Source organism: Cavia porcellus, unplaced genomic scaffold (assembly GCF_034190915.1).
Source record: "Cavia porcellus strain 051 isolate PalLab524CR breed Dunkin Hartley unplaced genomic scaffold, mCavPor4.1 scaffold_13, whole genome shotgun sequence".
Taxonomy (NCBI): domain Eukaryota; kingdom Metazoa; phylum Chordata; class Mammalia; order Rodentia; family Caviidae; genus Cavia; species Cavia porcellus.
This window is the reverse complement of record NW_026947496.1, coordinates 62,288,064-62,310,477: the sequence shown is the minus strand read 5'-3', so window position 1 is coordinate 62,310,477 and position 22,414 is coordinate 62,288,064. Positions and strand designations below refer to the sequence as shown.

The window sequence follows — 22,414 nt, the reverse complement described above, 5'->3', positions numbered from 1 at the left end:
CAACAAGAGGTTGAAAATAAAAATCTTTTATTATGTTCCATTATTATGTCCCTGTCCAGACACGGAACACTGGGATAAAAAGATAAAGAGCAACATATTTTTGTTGGTTTGTTATGTGAGCCAGAGGCTAGTAGAATATGCAGAAATAATCTTCATTCTATTTAAGAAAAGCAGGATTTTAGGAACTCCTTTTTACAAAAGGAGCCTTATGAGTACAGGCTATAGTTTTAATTTTTAATTAATGTTTAAATTAATGATATAGAAGCTTTTCAATAAAGTGAATTAATTTTTAACTTTAACTCTTTTTTCTTGTGTGTGTTGTTGGGCTTGAATTTAAGGCTTTACACATCTAAGCATTCACTGTGCTACAGCCCCCCAAAGTTGATTTGAAAAAATTCAGCATACGTTGATGAGTTCAGAGAATATGAGACTCTAGAGTTTGCCTAATTTAACTTCCTTATTTTGTGAGTAGAAATACATGGCACATAAGACTTGAAGTAGTTCATTCAAGGGCATCAAAAAGAACTAGGATTAAAATTTGACGGCAAGTTTTTTCACTATACAGTAAACCATTGGTTTGTGAGCCCAATTTGTTCTGGAATTACACTTGTAATCTAAAGCACTTGTCTATCAAAGTGAATTTCCCCACAAGAAATAGTGGAAACTCAAATGCTTCATTCCAGAACCTAAACGTATTCTTATAAAAATGATTTACACATAGGTCTTTGATACATACATATGGCTAATAAGCTGATAGACTTTTAAAATGTTACTCAGTAATTCTTTCAAATTTAAAGAACAACATTTTATTATTATTTTTTTTAAATCGGTACCAGGGATCAAATGCATGACTGTGCGCTTGCAAGGCAGGTGCCTATGCCACTGAGCTAAATCCCCAGCCCCTACTTAAAATAAATTGAGAGTATTTGAAATATTATTTTGAAACACTAATTTAGGCAATACTTAAGTATACTTGGAGCAAATAGAAATGCTATGGGAATTTAAATAGTATTGTATGAAAAATATGGAAATCTTGTGGAAAAATGTTGAAATCTTGATTTTACTGCTAAAAATTGACAAGATGTACCTTAAATTGTTGTTGTAAATAACATAGGAAGTGGGTTACAAGTGTATGATCTCTAAGCTAAAAGGTTTTGCTTTATTATCTTTTAACAAAATCAGCATTGAGATTTTGAGGAAATATGAACAGAAATTAATTAGTAGCAAAAATATTCTCTTGATGATGGCTTTCCTTGCTCTGAAAGATGCATAGGACATGTTTATATCCTATATATTAACTGATGAGAGTTGAGGTCAGACTTATTAGATACTGCTCTTGTAAGGATGTGTGATATTGATTAAACATAACTTTTATAATCCTAGAATGTTTGGGCACTCTCTCTGACAAATCTTCACCATTTACAGTGAGCCCATTTTCTGGTGGTATACTTTGTAAAATTATTCTTCTATCACCCATTAATCAAACTTGATGGAAAGCCTACATGGGATATTTCTCTCAGAAGAAAAACACTTTAAAATAGCCAGAGGGCAACTGCGTTAGATGTTTTCTAGTCATCTGAATGAAAAAATAAAACCTGTGCTTTTCCTTGCTGTTTTCCTTAACTGAGAATTTTGGTGCCAGAATCAGAGAAGCTTTCCCATCAACAAAATTTTTATTATTCCAAACTTCTCTTTCCCATGCTTGTCAGTATTACAATGCTTTATGGTAAGAAAGGACTTCGGCATTTTGAAGAAGTATAATGTCAATGTTATGACTTGTGGCCCTTTCATTTAAAGTCTCACTTTTCCTTCCTGGTTGCCTAATTAGATCCAGGGTGTGGCCTAGAGGCATGGTCATATTTAACCACCTGGAACATATCTCTAGAAAGATCCTGGATCAGCCTAATTAGGTATATCTTGGCTTGCTTTTTGGGCAAGAGCTTTATTTTTAACTTTACTCCCTATTTCAGATAACTTCTGAAGTCAGATTATAGTGAGGAAGCTTTCATTGTTAGGTCTATTTCTTATTTAGTGTGGGTTGTAACCACTTCTCTTTTTTTGTTTTTAGGAGGAGGGCATAAAATGATAGACATCTCAGGAAAAATTTATGTACACAGCATAAATGGTTATTTTGTTTGTTTTGTTGGAACAGTTTTAGTTTCATTTTGGGAGGCTTCTCAGTGATGCCTTAAATAAAATAAGATTAATATTAATTCATTTGTGATTTTAAGTTGGGTTGAAAGTTGTAAATATGTAAGAAATAATACATCCTTGTCTATTTAGAGCACATAACTATAATATAAGGCAGAATGAAATAAGGGCCAGAGAAAAGTATTCATAATAATCTCTGAGAGTTCAGAAACTTAATACGGAGATCAGGGAATGCTTCCTAGAAAATGTGGATCTTTAAGTTAGGTCTTTAAAAATGAGAATTATATAGTCAAAGATTAAGCACAAAGAAGGTATCATGAACTTTGCATGATTTCCCAGTCAGTGAAGTAGGTGGAAGATGACAGGAATCCCCTACGAGTGCTTTGCGGTTATACAAATAGAAATTGACCAGTGCTGATGAGGGGAGAGAACATGGTTGTTTTACTAGGAAACAAATCTAGAGAGAGAGAGAGATTGGGGTTGGATCAAAATGGTCTCCGTCTAAGTTAAGGAACTTTACTAGACCTCATGATAGCATATAGAACTTGTTGAAAAAAAATTTTTTTTTCTTTTTAAAAGAAGTTACATTCCTTTGAATTACTTCACAATCATGTTCTTCCATAAATCATTTGGAAAGGCAGTTTGTGTTGCCATTTGTCTTATTTAGTCATCTTTGGAAGGAGTGACTTTTAACGCTGATCAAATAAAGTTACACTCATGGGGAGGCATTAAAAAGGATAACATCTTACTACTGAGAGAGTCTCACATTCTGAAGAAGATTCTTGACATTTACATTATCATATCTACATTTATTTAAAAACTTAGATTTGCCTTTTCTTTCCCTTGACTTCTTGTCCTCTACTACTATTTAAAAAATTAAGAAAATATAATAATATTGCAGAAAGTTCAAGAAGGGAAAATACACTCATGAGCTCTCTCCTCTTGAGTAGCTATTGTCATTGTTCTGGCCCTGGAATAAGGCACAGTTGGACTTTAGTTATTTTTGTCAGCCTGGCATTCATTCTTTTTTCCTCTTACATAGCACTTTGATTTTCTGTGGAGAAACAAGCAACTCTCAGATCATGGGTTTGAGGTAGGTGGTCCCATAATTTGATGGACACCATATTGCCTAGTTAGTCATGATTGGTTTATGGGTGGCTATTTGGAGCCAGAGTCCTGATTCTGTAACTTTAGTTGTAACTTTTGGAAAAAAAAAAAAAAAAGAATTGTACTTTTCAGTTGGGGCTGCTGAGACATTAGAAACACAGTTGTAAAGTTGTTGGTAGCCATCTTGCTGCCACATAAGTAGGAATGGAGGAGCCACTTGGTGTCAGAGCTGAAGCCAAAGCTAGAGAGACAAAGCTCTTTTGATGGTCTTGTTGAGTAAAACCATGCTAAAAGTTGGTTTTACAGTCACAGATATTTGAGTTTTGCTTGCCACTGATTTTCATTTTTTTTTTTTGGCTTTACCCACTTTGAACTCTGTTTCTTTCACTAACTGATGCATATAAAGAAATTATTGGGGGTATTAGTGCTTGAACTTGGAGGAGAAGTCACTGAGAAGAGAAGCAGTGCTGGGTAGCCATAATGTTGGAGATGGAAGGTATCGTGAACGTTGCAGGGCAACTAGGACTGCTTTGTTTTTGAGCCCAGCACACCCTCAGCGTTGTTACCTGAGCAGTGTGCCTCTATCTACTTGGCCAAAAGAAATGGCACTTCTGGTATCTTCCAGGTTGGTTTTTATGAGTGGAAGATAGCTATATTACCTTTCAGCTGTTTGTCTGGAATGAGACATTAGCACAGATGTACTTTTGCTTATAGATATTCTGTGTGCACAGAAATGAATGAAGATGTGGTCAGCTTTGGCTATTTTGAGAAGAGGGGCAGACCATGTTATGAGGTTGCTTTCCCCTCCCCATCCTGTATTCTTATTCCATAGTGTTTTTGCTGATGGAATCCACTAACTAGTACATGAAAGACAGTCTGAAAGGGTACTTATAGAAGTGGACTGAGATATTTTGTTGTGAACTTTTAGAACCAGAAGCAGAGATGTCTCTTGTCCCTGCCAACTGTCTCTTTGCATCCGTACTTGCTCAGAGGCCTGCAGCACAGGCACTGGTTGTAACATCTTTGGGAAAAGTCTGCATGTGGCAGTCGTGCAGGTCTGCTATTGCACACTAGAAAGGGAAGCAGGAGTGACATGGACAGATTTTTCCAGGCAAGACTGAGCTCCGATGTCCTTCACACTGCTGACTCTGGCACTGCTCTTGCCATGGAGCTGTGATTGTAATCATGATCTCGGCAGGCATATCACAGCTCCAGTAACTCTGCAGATGGTTGACACCTAAGCCAACAGAAAATGTGCATAATCCATGGGATAACAGATCCTTACAAATCCTCCAGAGACAGCAAGGCATGCAACCCATATCTGAGCTGTTTTCATTTCTGCAAATTCCAAACTAGTCAGACAGTAAAAGATCAAAGACTAGCATTTAAAGAACAATAAAAAGTAGGCTGATTTTACAGAGATGAGCAGCTTTGTGTTTTTAAACTGAGTACATCTCTTTTCTTTCACTTGTCCTCTTATGTAATTCTAAATCTCAAACCAAACATTATGATTGAAGTAGTCCTAGGTAAAAAGAATGTCTCTCTTGCTCTTATAGGAAAATTCCACAAAGGCAGACACAAAAGCAATCAAAGGCTGATACAGTGGGCAGATCAGTGGACTGGCAAAAGTACTTTCTTTCTAGCTTTATTATTATACTCTGTAGACCTTTATGTCCCAATCTGTAAAAAATCATACTAGGGACACTGTGTGAGTTTATTATTATTACCATAACAATTTATCAAAATTTTAGTGGGTTAAACAATGCAAATTTTTAATTTGACAGTTCTATAGATCAGAAGTACAACATGAATCTCACTGGGTTAAAATGAGTTGAGCTGTGTTCCTTCATCAAAACTTTAGAGGAGGTACGGTTGCCTTGCCTTTTTCCAGTTTCTAGAGGCAACTGTGTTCTTTGGCATATGGCTCCATACTGGAATATTCAAAGTCAGTACTTGTGGTCCAAATCGTCATAACCCAACTCTCTGACCTACTTATCTGCCTTCCTCTTCTGTTTTGTGGACTTATGTAATTAAATTGGGGGTCATCAGAATGATTCCAGACAGTCTCCCTGCTTCAAAGCCTTTAACATAAGTTAATTATTCCTTTTGCCAAGTAAGGTAATGTGCTCATAGATTCTGAGGATTAGGACATGTAGGTCTTTGTAGTTGTCAGGATCTGGCAATAATCTGCCTATAGTTTAGGGAACTTCTAAGTATCAATTTTAATTTCTCTTTGTAGAAGCTTCCTGTCTGTCTAGCACTATTGTATAAGTCAAGACTATGATTACACATCTGATCCAGATTCATCTCAATCTAAGATCAGAGCTTCAAACTGGTACCCCGGTCAAATTAGGCTTCCTGTAACACAGATTGGCTTAATACGTTTTAAACATCTGTTTAATCGAACATTTAAAAATTGTGATATTTCACATAAAGATATATATTTCTGGCTTCTCTTAAAGGAACAATAACAAAACTGGGAGAGTATAATTATATCTGGGCTGTTTTCCCCCCATGGTAGCAATTAGCCAAAGTTGACAAGCACCTGTCTTTCATAGACAAGACATTCACACCTGCTTATTTATATTACCTGCGTGGTTTCTGTGAGAATGTATTTTCAAGACCTCTTGCATCTCTTCCATGACTTTAGTCCTACTTTAAAAAATTATTTTTGTCATGAAAATCTATAAGTACTACATGTTGCTGATTCATTAATTATATTTACTCATTGACTATTGAGCTAGACAGTCTAGCTTGTCCCATGTTTTTTCTCTTTCATTTCTAATTTAAAAAGCAATACATATGTTTGAGAAAAAATTCTAGGCCTGTTTTCAGTTATATCTTCTCCTCCAAATATTCTAGTTAATTGAAGATTTTAATATTGCTGACTTCCATATGTTTATAAAAAACTGTCAAACTAGTAGCAATTTCTAAGTAGTACCTTCTGAATTGTTTTAACAGCCTTCATTTTGAAGAAATATGTTTCAGGTGTCCTTAGTGCAAGGAATATTTTATAATTGAAGAAAATTAATAGAAATAACCTATTTCCTAAACATCTCTTTGCCATTAGACTTCTTTTTTTTTGTCTTTTTCCTTTTTATCGGTACCAGGGATCGAACTCACGACTGCCTGCTTGCAAGGCAGGCGCTTATGCCGCTGAGCTAAATCTCCAGCCCCACCATTAGACTTCTTGCTACCATTACTGAAAAGAAAGTTAAATGGAGAATTATTCATTGTGTAGTATTTTGAGACATGCAATTCCCTTCGTAGATTGTTCAGAGCTATTTGTAACTCAAAAAGAACAGTGCTGAGATTTGATTAAAACAAAACAAAACAAAACAAAACAAAACAAAACAAAACAAAAACCAAACCATGATCCAAGTAAACTAAATAGCTTGTATCTAATTCAAATATTAGCTTAGCAGACTGTGGGGGAAGACAGTAAGAAGTCACTAAGAAGCAAGCCCTTGCTGCCAATCAGTGCCGTGCATGGGCTGCTAGGGGGACAGACAGATCCTAGTCTTTTCCTATGCGTCTGTGCTATTTGCAGACGTCGGGGGACGAAAACAAGAAGTTACCAAGAAGCAAGCCCTCCCTGCGAATCAGCACCATGAGTGAGCTACCAGGGGACGGGGAGGGGATGGGGTGGGGGGGTGGAGGGTGGGTTAGGGTGGGGTGGGGGAGGCAGCTAAACCCCAGCCTTTTCAGGAGTAAGACTGGGAGACAAAAAGAGCCAATCTCCTCACCACCATAAGCAACCGGCTAATCCATAGAAACGCAGGAGGCAATGATAGGTATTGAGGTGTAATGTAATTTGATGCTTATGGGGTTTGGGGTTTCACTGACTTTGCAGGTCTGGGGCCAGTCCTCTGATTGTCTATTCAGAGGATCACCCTAAGCACTGTGGCATCTATGGGGAATCTCCTGAAGGTGGTAGCCATTGTTAATTCCCCTATTACCTTGTTTTGAAGGCCAGTATCATTTTCATTGTTTTGCTGGGTTGGGTTTTATTTATTTATTTTTTGTTTGATTTTGTTATATCTGATGGCATGGGCAACTATTTCAAAGATAGCAAGATATATTATGGTACCCATTTTGGATTTATTATTTTCTTGTTTTGAAGTCCTTTATTGCACTCATTATTTTTATTGGTTCTGTTCTGTTCTGTTCTGTTTGACTTCTACTGTGTCCAAAGGTATCTGTTTTGAAGACAACAGGAGGCATTATGGTAACCATTTTTGATTTTGTATTGTTTTCAAGTTCTGTGTCACTTATACTATCTTGTTTTGATTGGATGTATTCTGTTGTATTTTTCTTAGTTTTATTCTCTTTAAAATAAAAATAAAAAATCAAATATTTGTTTAAAAGGCAGAAAAATGTAAGTGATTTACATTTGAGATTTTATACCATATTAAATGATCATATTATCTTGTACAACTGGAGATTTATCTAAAAACTTTTTGCCTTATATATTTACGTTAAAAAGGTGATGTTAATTTAAATTATAGTTAGAGTAGTCATATAAAGGAACAATGGAAAAAACTTTATTAGACATACAAAGGATTCATCCTCAACTTCTGATCTGTTTTTGAAAGGAGCAGAAGCAATGGAAAGTGAAGTGAGAATTAGTTAACTCAAACTAAGCCTACATTTTAATTAAAAACTTTTCATAATGTCTTTTCTATTACATTCCAACTTGTTGAATATATAAAAGTTAATTTGAATTTTAAAAAACTAAAAACCCTTGTGAAAAAGCAGATGATACAGAATCGTACTGAGAGTTAGATGATTTAAGTGAAATGTTCCCCAATGTTGGTTTCAGAAGAGGAATGAATGGCATTTTAGATAAGAATGCACCACGAATGATTTTAGTTTAGGTGTATTTTGTGTTTAATACAAGAAAGAAGTTTTGTTGCAGATTATGTATTGGCATGTGTTTACTTAGTCAGTTTGTAGTTTTCTTTTTTGGAAGTGGTGTTCTTTGCTTTGAAACTATTTCCCCATACCTGGTACAAGAATGGATTTTATTCCTTAGTGAAGGAATTGAGTGGGTCCATTTACTAAGTTAAGTAAGCAAGTGGTTAAGTTGAAACTACTTGAGATAGCAGCTGTCAGTTCTTCAAGTTTTCATTATCTTCCAGAGACCTTTGTTTCACTGTACTTATAAAAGAGACCAAAAGGAAGGCTGATAATGAACTTGACTGCCTTAATTCCCTAGTCCTGTTCCTCAGGGTGTTTTTCAATATTTAAAAGTTTAGAAGTCTCAAAGGGTAAATTTATTTGAGATTACTGTAATTTTGCATCTTGGAATAATGTGGGCAGGTTGGACAAATGTTTTCGAACAGCTCATGATGGTGTGAATGTGTGTATGTGTTTGCACATGTATGTGTGTGTGTGTGGGTGTATGCATTTGAAGAAGAATCCAACATCTATGGCAGAATTATTCTTTACTACTTTTTTTGACTTTTCAATAACTTGGTTGTTCTAGAAACAACAATTACATAGCTCAAAGAAAAGAGGCACATTTCAAACATTTAATTTAGTCTCCGTTTTGTTGATGCCACGTATTTTTAGAATAATATAATTCTTAGAAATTATTAACATTTTTTCATCATTGCCTTTTAAAAAATTTACTTTGGTTAATGATGGTGAAAATAATGAGAAAAGTAGGATGCAAAATATATGTAATATGTGCTTGGAGATCAGTAAAATGCACAGTTCATAGCAGATTAAAATTCCTTTGATATGGATTTTCCCAATGTTAAATGGTACTCACGCTGACAGAGATCCCAGAACTTATATTTCCTATTAATTTTGTGTACTAGTCTATCAGCTAGCCATCTCCTATGTTAGAGTCAGAGCACTTCCTTTGTGATGTGGGTCAAGAGGTTCCAGGTACATGAACAGATGCCATTCAGTGAGGAAGGAAGGAGAAGGGAATGAAAACTCAGGCCCTTGAGTTGCCATAGCCACTGGTGGTTTCTGTGTCTCTTTGATTGTCCGGTGATCCTCTCAGACAATCTGGAGGGTTTAGTGGAACAGCTGGAATGTCTGATTTTTCTCCATACTGTATGTAGGTTTTAGAAACATTATTCTCAAAGACCCTTTGTTTGCTTCAAACATCTTTCCTTCTGTCTATAAGTGTCCTCTTTCTTTACCAAAACTACTCATGTTGGTGATGTATACTCAAAAATATTGTATCATCCCTGGAAACAACTGGAAGCAGAAAAAAGTGTCCCCTCTACTATTATGTCCTCAAAACATTGTGGAGAGGAGTATTTCCAATACCCATTGTCCAGTTCCAGGACTGAAATCTGTCGATGTCCGCTCCCGGCCGGCAGGAAAGACACACGACAAGGTCTGGCGGTGGTCAGGCTTTTCTTTATTCTCTCCTTATACAGTCTGCCCCGAAGCCTCTACCGGTCCGCTCTCCGCGGCTCCTTCCGTGCTTCAGTCTCTCTCTCTCTCTCGGGGGTGGAGGCACTGGCTATATATAGGATTAATAGCTAGGCAGACTACCCTATGAGGCGGGAACTTAGTGGGGTGATAAGAAACAGGTGCCACACAGGCGGGCTCAATGAGAGGGGTAATCTAGCCCAGGCTTTTGTACTTTCCCACAGGCCTCGCAATCACCGCGTCTGATGACTTGACAGTGCTACGGCTCCCAACATCTCCCCTTATTTTATTTTAAATGATGGCTACGCGCATCGCAGCCCGTCCTGGATAGAGTGCAGAGGCCTATGCCCCGAACTGAGGCCCACCGTAGGCCCTTAGCATAGACCCTGGTCGGCCGTCCCAGGGTCCACCAAGGCCCTGAGGCCCTCGTCCTTTTTTCTAGGGCCAGGAATGAACCGGACGGAACCTGGTTGCACATAGGCATGCACTCATTTCTCTCCACGAATCCCCTCGGAGAGAAATTTATCTAACAATCCAGCGGCTTTCGAGCGGAACGGGGTAGGGCCTGGCTTAGGTTGAGTCGTGCTGGGGAGGCACGCTCTTACCCGTCATTGACTCACCCACCCTGCTACATGTTGTTGTCTAGGGAGGAGAATGTGGGAAGCCTGTCACTTTTAAACGCGGTCGTAGGCCATGCGAGCGAGCCATGCGTATACAAGGGTAGCACATAGGGGAGCAAGCCGTTCCAGGCCCCCAAAAAGGGATTGTCCTGCAGTTCTTTTAGGGCTCATCTTGTTGTTGGGTCTGCGGTTGGCCTCTGGTGGAACAGGCCTGATCTTCAGTCGAGGGACTTGTCGCGTCAACCTCTCTGGGACCCACATTGGCTCTCGTCCCGATTCCTGTCCTGCAGCTGCAGCACTGTGTAGGAGAATGCAGTCCACCGCCGCGTCTCGGGGTTGATCAATCCCCGTGCGGGCCTCCAAATGTCGATGTCCGCTCCCGGCCGGCAGGAAAGACACACGACAAGGTCTGGCGGTGGTCAGGCTTTTCTTTATTCTCTCCTTATACAGTCTGCCCCGAAGCCTCTACCGGTCCGCTCTCCGCGGCTCCTTCCGTGCTTCAGTCTGCCCCGAAGCCTCTACCGGTCCGCTCTCCGCGGCTCCTTCCGTGCTTCAGTCTCTCTCTCTCTCTCGGGGGTGGAGGCACTGGCTATATATAGGATTAATAGCTAGGCAGACTACCCTATGAGGCGGGAACTTAGTGGGGTGATAAGAAACAGGTGCCACACAGGCGGGCTCGATGAGAGGGGTAATCTAGCCCAGGCTTTTGTACTTTCCCACAGGCCTCGCAATCACCGCGTCTGATGACTTGACAGTGCTACGGCTCCCAACAGAAATCTGAGGTGTATGAGGATGTGTAAGAGGATGTAGCAGAAACCTTCACTTATATCTAACTCACTTTATTTTTTTTTTTGTGGTTCCTTTAATATAGTCTAACAATAGTTTTGAGGACCTTCTATTTTAGTGCAATTTGCTCTTGTATTGTGTATTATATCTTTTATTATCTGCTTATGGAAAGAAAAAAAGCTCTATGTTTGAATTAGGATTTGATTTTTAATATAAAGTGAAACTTTTGGAATTCAGAAAACTCCATTTTCACTTACATAAATTTATGTGCTTACTTCATAAATGTTATGCCTTTTATGTCATAAAAATCTTTTATGTCATAAAAGTCATGGTTAAGCAAATGACTTCTTTGTTTTTAGGTTGGTTCTGTCACCCAGCAATGGATGCTTCAACCTCTATGTTTAGAAGGTTGCAAGGCAGCAAGACTGACCCGAGAGGAAAGTATGTCAGTATTTAAAATGTTATTTCATTCAATTAATATTAGTACTATCAAAACCATAATAATGAAACCAACACAACTTAACATTTATATGTCACAACTTATTTTTTAAGAACTAATTCCTTTTTGCAACTTTGCAATGTTTTTAAAAGTATTTTTAAAAATATTTTATGGAGAGATTAAACTCAGAGAGATCAAGTATTCTAAGGTAAAATATGTTGTGCATTTTAAATTCTAGTGTGGAACTAATTGAATGCATTCAGAGTCTTAGTTTCTGGATTAATAGGTTTTATATGGACATGTCTAGGCAATTATATATTTCTGTTCAATACTCTTCCACACCTATGGGACCACTGTTACACTGTTCCTTGGTTTATGACAGACTCCCTTTGTCTGTGTTGAACTTTACTTCTCTTTTTCATTTGGGATGTTAGCTGTTGGCTCTGCTTATTTCTTGCTCAGTTTTCAAGAGATCTAAACCAGTCCCCTTCTCCCAGGTACCATTATGACTTTCCAATTTGACTTCTTTCTCCTTTAACTCTTCCTTCTTAGAAGTACTAATATTCTCAGTAGATTATAATCAGATTTCCTGAATGATTAATGTAGTGAGTTGTGAATACTGCCACTTAAAATATCCTAAATTTTAATTTGAGAACTTACTGTTGAATTTAATAGCTTTACATAGAAATATTTATTGGTATTTTAGAGTCTGCTGGTTTTAGTTTAGCATAAAGACTTGATTTAATGGTTTTTGCTGTTCTTAGGATTATCAAGATCACACTAACTCAGAGTAGATTGGAACAAATATAGAAACTGTAGAACACATATCCCTAAGCACTATTATGTATTTTTCATGCGTTAGAGTTGCACAGTGAATTAGTGAGTTGACCTTAACCTGGCACTACTTATACTGCTGACTATTTCACCATTTGGGCAATGGACAGTGCAGAATATTTGCTTTCTTTGCCATTCATTGCCATATTGTATTATTATTTGCATATAATTCTTTCAAGGAACAGTGTGAAATTTTGATTCTTAAGTCATGAAGTCACATCATTGCATGCATTGAAACCAATTGCACAATTAAAAATCCATGAGCCCTGAAAAAATTGACAGAACTTAATAACAACAACAAGAACAACAACAAAGAGTATTTGTCAAGAAAATATGTGATTAAAGGAACTGGATGCATGACCTACAGAATTAGTGTTATACTTCTTCAGGTTAGTGTTGTATTTTCCTTCCTATTTAATTAGGAATCAGGGAAATGTCAAGATTTGGAGACACTGATTTTAAGCTGGTAAGTACTTTTCTTGGTTTATGAAATAAATATCTTCAACAAAAGGTATCAAAAACAGAGAGAAAAACTAAAAGATCATGTGACAGTGGCATTTAAAGAGAATGTTGGATGATTATTAGAGTCTCTAAATGAATCCCTAATCACATGGTCATTTACCATGACCAGCTCTCCAACATTTTGGCCATAGATACGAAAATCTTGTTACTTCACTGGGACAAATAGCAAAAGGTATAGAAAAATATTTTAATGTTATTTTAACTGTATTTAATGGTATTTCAAGTATTCTGTTTATCAAACAGAAACAAAGGCAGGTGCTTTCTGCAGAAATAATACAATTTGTTTCCCACAATATATCAGAATAGGAAAGTTACCAATAAATACCTGTCATGGTTTATGTCTGTGGCCCCCAGGCCTCATATTTTGCATTGTGCATTTGTGATTGGCTTATTGTTTAGTGCTTGGATTGATGGTGCCAGTGCTATAGCTACCTTGGGATGGAGCCAACATGCAATGTAATGGCAGGAAGAAGGCATGTTTCTTGCTGTTTGCAGCCACCATGAACTGTGGCCCAGCCATGTCACACTGCCTTGGAGCCAACTGAGTATAGACTAAAACCTCCAAAAACTGTAAGAAATAAACCTTTCCTTTCCCAACTTTGGACAGCAACGTATTTTGTCTCAGCAACAAGTAAAAAGTAACTAAGACAGAATTTGGTACCAAGAGTGGGGTCATTGCTGTGACTATACCTGACCATGTGTTTTGAGAGGCTTTAAAAATGGCTTGTGGGAAGAGTTTGGAAAGGTTCAGACATGTTGCCTGGATGCACAGAGCTGGAGCAGCTTAGGCTGTTCTGTAGAGGAGATTCTGGTCAGAGCTCGGAGACAAGAAGGCTGAAAAAAGCCTGATGCTAAAGACCAGGCTTGGGAGACTTCTGCTGAGAAGGACTGCATTGGTTGTCGCACTACTCATAATATATGTTATGGCTAGGCAGAACATTTGCCTGCATTTTGCTCATGCCCAGAGGCTTTGCCTGAGACTGAGATTAATGGCAATGGACTGATTAATCTGGCAAAGGAAATTTCAAGGCAGTCAAATGTTGAGGTTGTAGCAAGGATATTGTTGGGGGCTTTTAGCTAGCTTTATGTTGCAAATCAAGAGCAAAAAGCCCATCAGGATAATTTACAATGCTGTTAGTTTGGCCAGAAAGAAAACTCTAGGAAAGCTGTGGATTGTAAAGACAGAGTTGAGACTTTGATTGCTGAGGAAAAACAGAGAGATAAAAAAGATGGCCATGGGACATCCCAGGAAGTAGCAGGTCTCCACCCTTTGCAGCCTCAAAGCTGCAAAAGTAAAAGAATTTGCTTACAGATAAAAGCTACAGAGCACCATGCTCCAAAATGGCGATAGAGGCCACATGAGGTTCCAAAATGGCAGCAACATAAAAAGCTTTTCCTCACAATCAGGTAAACAGAGCCCAGTGATTCAGGCAACTGACCCCTACAGCTAAGAGGAAAAAAAAGCCTGGCTGCTGCCCCAGCTGGCAGCAGACCTTGGAAGCATACACATGATGCTGATTTTAAATGCAAAAAAAAAAAAAAAAAACAAACCACAAATTCTGAGGGTAACACAGCTTCTACCTTGATTGCAAAGGGCCTGAGAGGCCAAGCAGTGTGCCCCTGAGAGGGCAATTTATAAAGATGTAAAGATAAAGCCAAAGGTGCAGTGGAGACCCCCAAAATTTAAAAAAACCAAAAATATAGATCATCAAAAAAAAAAAGCTGCAAAAAGTGAGCAGAGAGGGTTAAAAAAAAAAAAAAAGCTACAAGAGCTGATATCCCTGAAAGTGCCATGGGGGTAAAATCACCCAAGCCTTTTGGAGCTTGCAACCAGATTGCTTCAAATGCTGAGCATAAAAGCCTAAGACTTAATGTTCACCCTGCTGGATGTTAGACTTGATTTGTTTCCAATGCTTTATTCCCCTGTTTGTAACTTTTACAATGATAATGTTTATCTTGTGCCTTTGCATTTCAGGAACATTTAACCTTGTTTCATTTGTACAGGAGGTTACGGTTAAGAGTTTGCCATAGATCTTAAAAGAGACATGAGACAGACTTTTCAGCAATGCTAAAACTGTTAAGACTTTGGCAACTCTCAGAGACAGACTAAATGTCTTTTATATAGAAGATACATGAGTCTTTGGGGGCCAGGGGTGAGATGTCATGGTTTATGTCTGTGGTCCCCAGGCCTCATGCATTTGCACTGTGCATTTATGATTGGTTTATTGTTTAGCACTTGGATTGAAGGTGTCAGTGCTACAGCTGTGTAGGGGTGGAGCCAGCATACAATGTCCAGGAAGAAGGTGTGTCTCTCTCTTACCGGTTTTCATCTTGCTATTTGCAGCCACCATGAACTGTGGTCCTGCCATGTCATACTGTCTTGGAGTCAACTGGGTAGGGATTAAAACCTCCAAAAACTGTATGAAATAAACCTTTCCTTTCCCAACTTTGGGCATGAGGTATTTTGTCTCAGCGACAAGTAAAAAGTAACTAAGACAGTACCAAAAATGTAAGATTTCAGAAAGACAGATAAAATTCTACTAAGAGAACAAAATCAAGATTTCAGTAAATTAATTCTCAGAATTTAAATCTTGTAGGGGCTAAGGATTTGAAATACAGTATGGATCTGAGAGTCTTACACTGTCATTTAAGGTAGTTGAGGTAATTAAAAATGCTTTGGTTCTTTGGCTTGCTATGTTTTCAATTTTTTCCCCTTAGATCATGTTTTTGTTTTTGTTTCATCTTTCAATGTGAGGGATAAAATTACTATTTGTTATCATAACACAGTATAGGTGACAGGAACTTAATAAGTATTTGTCAAATTGAATGAGAAAATATTGAATTAATCAATAATTAAAGTGAAAGTACAAGGATTATCTTAGAATACTGTTGGAAGCCACTGAGCTAGTGATCATTCACATAAGTAGAACCAAAGGGACAGAGTGCCTGAGGAATGCCCTAAGGGGATGAGGTACCTAAGGACACCTTGAGGTCATAGGGTGCTGAATGCAACTGGTGTTCCAGCCCTGAGAACACAGGACATAAGAAATGAGATAGTTAAGCAAAGGAGCATCATGCGACAAATGTATAAGTAAATGCACTGTAGTGGTTGAGCAGTCGCTGCCTCCCATCTGGAGGAAGGACTCCACCTGACCTTAGCTATCTGGATCTTTATTTTTTTCATCCTCTCATTGTTCTTAGAGAGCTATCACAAATGTGACATATGATGCCTGAACATGGGACTGGGGTAAGAAGATGCAGCAGGTGAGGGGACATTTCTCAAAGGGCATGCAAATTCACCAGATGTAAAACTTGGGGCAAGAGAGAGAGGAAAAAGCAAGCTCCTAGGGCCAGAGAGAGAAAAGTAGACTCACTAGGGCCAGAGGGGAAGAAGGTATATTGAATTTAGTAGTTTTAAAACATGGGACAAACACATTCTCAAAAGATGTCAATGTGTATGGAACTCGTTGTATTTCTGATTCCTGCATTTACTTTTAATTGTGAGGATTTGTATTAGGAAGTGTTTTAATGGTTGTATGCTTGTTAAATGTGACCACAAAGAATTTGGCTGAAAATACTAGTTTAAGACCAAGTCCTGCCAAACAGTGGGAGTGCTTTTCCTTATTCCATTCCAATCCTACCCTAGAATGCCAAGTGCATTTTTCGACTTCTGGTGAGTGACAAAAGACAGCAGAGGCTTGGACCTTAGGCCTTCCTCCAGATTCATACTAACCCCTGAAATAGAACCCCAAGTTATTTCTACTGGTGTCTATGAACCTTTGCCTGTTCTACTCATCTGTGTGCCAAATCACAGGACCAGTTCATGTGAGTCAATAACTCCTGGTTTTATTGGACCCCTCAGGATCCAGTGTTCTGCCACTGGTGTTGGTGGCAGCAACACACACTGCTTGCTGGAGGCCTGCGGTAGTGGTGTCATCCCTTGCTGTTTTTAATGAATCTTTCACTTGATGATTGCTAACATCAATTTTGTTTTCTAGATTTGATATTCTATCTTCATATTGGTTGATTGTGCTGATTATATCTTCAAGAGTTTTTAGTTTCCTGGATATCTGTTTTATGGAATCTAGTTCTTTCCTATGTAGGACATGTGTGGTTTCCACTGCTTTACTAAGCTTCTCTGTATTTTTATCTGTATCTACTCCAGATTCACTAACCATGCTCTTCATTATGATCATCATTTCTTTAGTTATTTGAGGAATTATTTCTTGTTTTGTTTTCTAGATACTTATTCTTCTGCTTTATGATTTTTACTACTGCCATTTCAGAAAGTTCTGTCAGGTTTCTCTTGATTTCTTCCACTTCAGTGTCCCCAGGATTTGCCTTGTATGAGCCAGAGATCTTAGGTTGTATCTTGTTTCTGTAGTTTCTCATGTTTTATTTGCACTGATGTTTGTAAATTTTTTTGTGGCAGGGAGAATTATTACTAGTATTGTGAACTGTAGGGAGCGGCTTCGAATAGCTGCTGCTGCCCTGCCCCTCCTGCCTGAGGGTGTTTTGTGTGTCAGCCTACATTTCTCATGATCCTCATGTCCGCCTACATTACCCATAATCCTCTCCTGCTTACGTCATATATCCGGATGTGATGATGACCTATCAGATAACACTCTGTGCCCTCTTCCTGCCCTTGGCCCGCCCCCCACCCTATATAAATTGTAGCCATTTTAAAAATAAACGAGACTCGATTGGAATCGCATCCTGTCTCCATCTCTCTTTTCTCTTGCCCTGACCCCATCCCCGATCCCCTCTCCAGGTGAGACCCATGGATTGGTCTACAGGCCGGATCAGTGAACTCTTTAAGAATTGATTACTTTTCAGAGATGTCTCCTAGGCCTAACTGGCTCATAGTCTGTGTATCTGAATCCTACTTTTTCTGTTTATTAGGGATGAATGGTTGCAGTCTGATTGAGCTATCACTCAGTTCTTTGCTACCAAACTTTTTTTTAAACATTCCTTAGACAATCTATGTACTGGTATACAGGAAGGTTAATTGAATACAGCAACCATGTTCCCTTGGCAAAAGTATTACAGTCAGCAATAACAATAGCATCAAACACAGACTGAAAAATGTCAAACTGTGATAATTAACAATTTGCTACCTTTAACTATATGCATCAGATCTATAGGCATATAACAAGGTCTAAGACAAACCAGAAAATTATAGTAAATAGTCACCAAAGAGAACAATTTTATCCTAAGGGAGAGAAAATTATCTCCTAAGGGGAGAAAATTTAAAAGGTCAAGAGTAAAAAAAAATAAAGAAATAAAAGAAGAAGAGATTAGAAGCAAGGCTGGTAGAGGAATATTAGATACATTCACTAAGGTGATGAAGACAGGAAGGAAAGAAAAAATAAAAAAAAAATAAAATCAAAGGCAAAACATAACAAAAAATCCTACAAACTATGTTCACTCTCCCACAGAAACAAAAATAAACAATTGAAAAAGTCCTCTTGAAAGAACAAAAATGAAAAGGTAAAACCTAAAAAGCAAGCAAACAAACAAACCCCAAGAAACAAAAAACCAAACAGCAAAAGTCAAGGAAAATAAAAAATAAAAGTTTCTGTGCGATTTGAAGCCTGAAATTATTTTCTAGGCTTGAGAATAATTCAAAGTGTTACTTTGTTCTTACTGGAAGACAAAAAGACTTTCAGAGCCCAGATCCATGCTGGATAATCCCATCAAACTGACAGTAGAATTAGGATATGATATTGGTTTTGGGACTTTAAAATCTATGAAAGTTCAGGGTGAATCTGACATCTGGTCATGGGGTTGGGCATAGAGTTGTTTAACCTACAACACTCTGGATTGTAGGCTAAACACACAGATCTCTGGCCATGGTCATCTCCTGTGATTCTTCCTTACCCAGCCATCATGGTAGTTTAACAGAGATGAAGCCAACCATGGCTCCTCTGAGTTACAGGCTCAGTTGACCTCTCCCTGAGATTGCATGTGGTCAAGCATATTCTTCAGTGGACATGGTGGTTGTGTGGACAGCAGTCACTCACTAGATGTACTGCACAGAATCTACTCTTCCACTCCACTCCTGTGTCTCTTTCTGGAGGTCTCTGGAGTCATCTGCCCTTATGATGCCTCTGTAAATGTGATCCTCCTTCCTCTCACCCTAAGCCAGGAGGTATGACAAAAGGTTACCCTATCCTTTTGCTGTATTATGGTTTGTTGCTTCAGTTTCCCAATTTCTCCGATTTTCCCTTTAGGTCTTTCCTGGGCCTCAGTGATCAACTTTCTTTCCTTCTTCAAGTTATTATTTTCCAGTGTGAGTATTCTGAATCTTGCAGAGGCTGATTGTTTGCTGCTTACTGCTCTTCCTTCGTCCCAGAAGTCTCCAGCACTTTTGCTATTATTAGGATCAAATTATTTTTAACATCTACTTGTTGATTTGCATACTAATATACCTTAATATTGTGGGTAATAACTCTAGTATAAAAGTTGTTGCTTGAATTCACAGTACTCATTAAAATTTTCTAGTTTTTGTAGACAGTTTTAATCTATTTTACCTTTTTAAATTAATCAAAACTTGTTGACATGCCATATTGAAAAAGAATGAGAAAAATGAGACTAAATTTAATTACATTTAAAAATTCCTCTCAGGTAGTATGTTTCATGGTTGATACATTTTGTCAACTTGAGAACTTTAGAAATTTAACTCAGCAGGGAGTCAGGATCCTTACTTTGTCAATATCCTCAGCCTGTGCAAGGGCAGGCCAATAAGACTTTGTGAGTGCTACACTGGTCCTGGAGGTGGTGTGGCCTGTGTGTGATATAAGGGAGAAAAAGAGGCTTGCTCCCTCCACCTCTTTTTGCTCTTGCTGGTTTTACTGATGCTGCATTGAAAAGTTACCCCTCAGCCATGCCATCCTGCCTGGAAGCCACCTGATTGTGGACTGAAACCTCCACACACAGTGGGCTATATAAATCTTTCCTTCCCTTCATTTTGGGTGTTGGGTATTTTGTCCCAGCAACAGGAGAAAAGTAATCAAGATAGCATTGATTAAAGTAGAATTCATTAAGAATGTCTTGCTGTTTTTTGGTCTTGAATATTGCCATAGAGAAATAAGGTCAGGCAAATAATGGAGTTTTTAAAAGTTAGAACTTTAATAGAAAGTTCTCAACCATAGGAGTCTTACGTTTAACTGTGTGTATGTAAGTATGCCTGTAAGTCTCATATACAGTGATCTGGCAAACTGATACACTATGATGAGAATTATCTTTCCAGAAATGAATGGAATCTTTTCATTTCCCTATTCAGAACTTTTTAGTGACTCATTACTTTCAAACACAAGATAACAAATTTTACCCTAATTTCACCCATATCATATTCTGTTTTATGATTGGGATTCTAGACATGCTATATTCTCTTCTCTTCTGTGAATGTCAGTGTCTATGCTCCAGGATCTTTTATGTCACTGATTATTTTACTTGATCTTTTATTTTTTTAATTATTATTTAAAGGGGGAAAAAAAGAAAGGAAAAATTAAAAAAAAAACAAAGCAGTAAAAGGGTACAAATAATACAGAATTTCAAGGAAAAAATACAGTAAGATATCACTAGTTAATAGGTTGCATGTTGTCATCTTTGAAATAGTTGTCCAAATTATAAAATTAAAGCATGTAAAGTGAGCATTCATACAATGAGATTGCACACAATGCCAATCAATGATCCAACAACAGTTCAGTAATATAGATATCCATCCCACACACTCAAACATACATGTAGTTATATTCCTTAGACCATCTTCCTTTCCTCTATTTTTGATAACAATTATACTTTTTGGGTTTTTACTCCTACAATTCTTATTATTTTTTGGAGAGAATAAAACCTAACATGGCTAAACAAAACAGAGTCAGTTAGAACAAAAGGATGGGCATAGTACCTGATGTAAAAATAGAGTATCAGGTGATCTAAAATGGTTACCATTGTGCCTCTTGCTATTTTTTTAAAAAAGTTGCCTATATCATCAGGTATAATAGAATTGATCAAAACAGTACAGAACAAGACCAATAAAACCTACACTGGAGACCTTACAGGGCTTCAAAAAAAGATAATAGTCAAACCATAATGGGCGTCATAGTATATCTTATTGCCTTCAAAGTGGTTGCCTATACCTTCAAACTAGATACTATCAAACAAAACAGAATATAGAATAATTAGACAGAATGGGGAGAGCGTTACTGGGGTTCAAATCAGGTTAATAGGAAAACAAAAAAGTTACTATAATATGTCCTGTTATTTTTTAGTTTAGTTTTCCCTTAATTGAAAAAAAATGTAAGAAAAAATAGATTAATTTTTAAAAAAGGATGGGATTGAGGTAAAAGAGGACATGTGTTAGAACAACACAGGTCAGAACCGAACTATTTAAGCATCATTGTGTTTCATCCCCAGATAATCTAACATAATAGTAGTCACCATAGTGCCTCCTTCCTTAAATTATTTGAGTATAACTTCATATACTATAGCATCAAGCATATCAAGTCAGTCTGAAGCTATTCAGGAGAATGAAGAAATTACAGGGTATTTAGAACCAGTTAAAAGAAAACGAACAATTGTTTCTATATTATCTCTTTGCCTATAAAAAATTTTGTTTATACTATTGCATATAGTAAAATATAGTAAGATACCACATGTTAAAACCAGTGGAAACAGGTGTACAACAGCTTGATGGGACTTAAAAACAAGATGATATTAAATCAGCACTAGCTTTTATGATGTGTTGTTTTCTTCAGAATACTATTCCTACTATTACCAATACTAAAATCGAACAACCCAGGTTAAAACCATTGCAATTAATGAGTGATAACATTATATGGATTAAATCCAATATGATTGGGAATCATGTTTACCATATAATTTTATGTATTCTTATCATTTCTTACACTAGGGAAACTATTAGGTATTTATACATGTGAGTTTGATTTATTTCACTTATGAGTGTGGTCTCAAGCTGCATCCATTTATTTGTAAATATCTCAATGTGATCATTCTTTATAGCTGAGTTTTACTTGATCTTTTTATCTCTAGTTTTATTAACCTTAGGTCAGGAAAGAATTTTTCACACTCCTTGGTCCAGATAAGTCACCCTAACTAAATATTCTTATAACTCCTGAATCTCTCTTTTTATTATCAATACAATTTTCACTTTATATTTCTGTGTATGATTTTGTGATTAATATTTGCTTACTACTCTAATGGTTTCCAAACAGGGAGGACTTTGTCTAATTTATGTTCTTGATTCTTCAAACTTGGCAGATAATTTTCTCTGAATCAGTAATGAAGGAACAGATAAAGCAGTGCAATAGAAAAGTCATAGTTGGTGGCACACTTCAGAACTTTTTGGCAGCTGTAACTTAGAAGTACAGCCACATGTTAACTTCAGTTAAACAATGGCCCTGATCTACCTAGGAATCTGCCACTTTACATTGTATTTCACAACTGTGCATACACAGTTATGGAGAAAGACATTGCTTCACTCACTGGCCATCAGTTTGTCAATTGCCCTTTCAACCAAGGATTTGATTTTTTAATA

General features: G+C 37.5%; 1 protein-coding gene across 3 annotated transcripts in view; it reads left to right on the top strand.

Moving 5' to 3' along the window:
* Positions 1-22,414, top strand: part of LOC134478567 (uncharacterized) — a 187,834-nt gene that overhangs the window by 71,391 nt on the left and 94,029 nt on the right. Inside the window, exon 2 of one of the 3 annotated variants that reach the window (XM_063260285.1) lies at positions 11,420-11,501. The exons of the other annotated variants lie outside the window; for them this stretch is intronic. The gene's annotated coding sequence lies outside the window, so the exon portion shown is untranslated. The remainder of the gene's footprint in view (positions 1-11,419; positions 11,502-22,414) is intronic. 3 annotated transcript variants of the gene reach the window in all.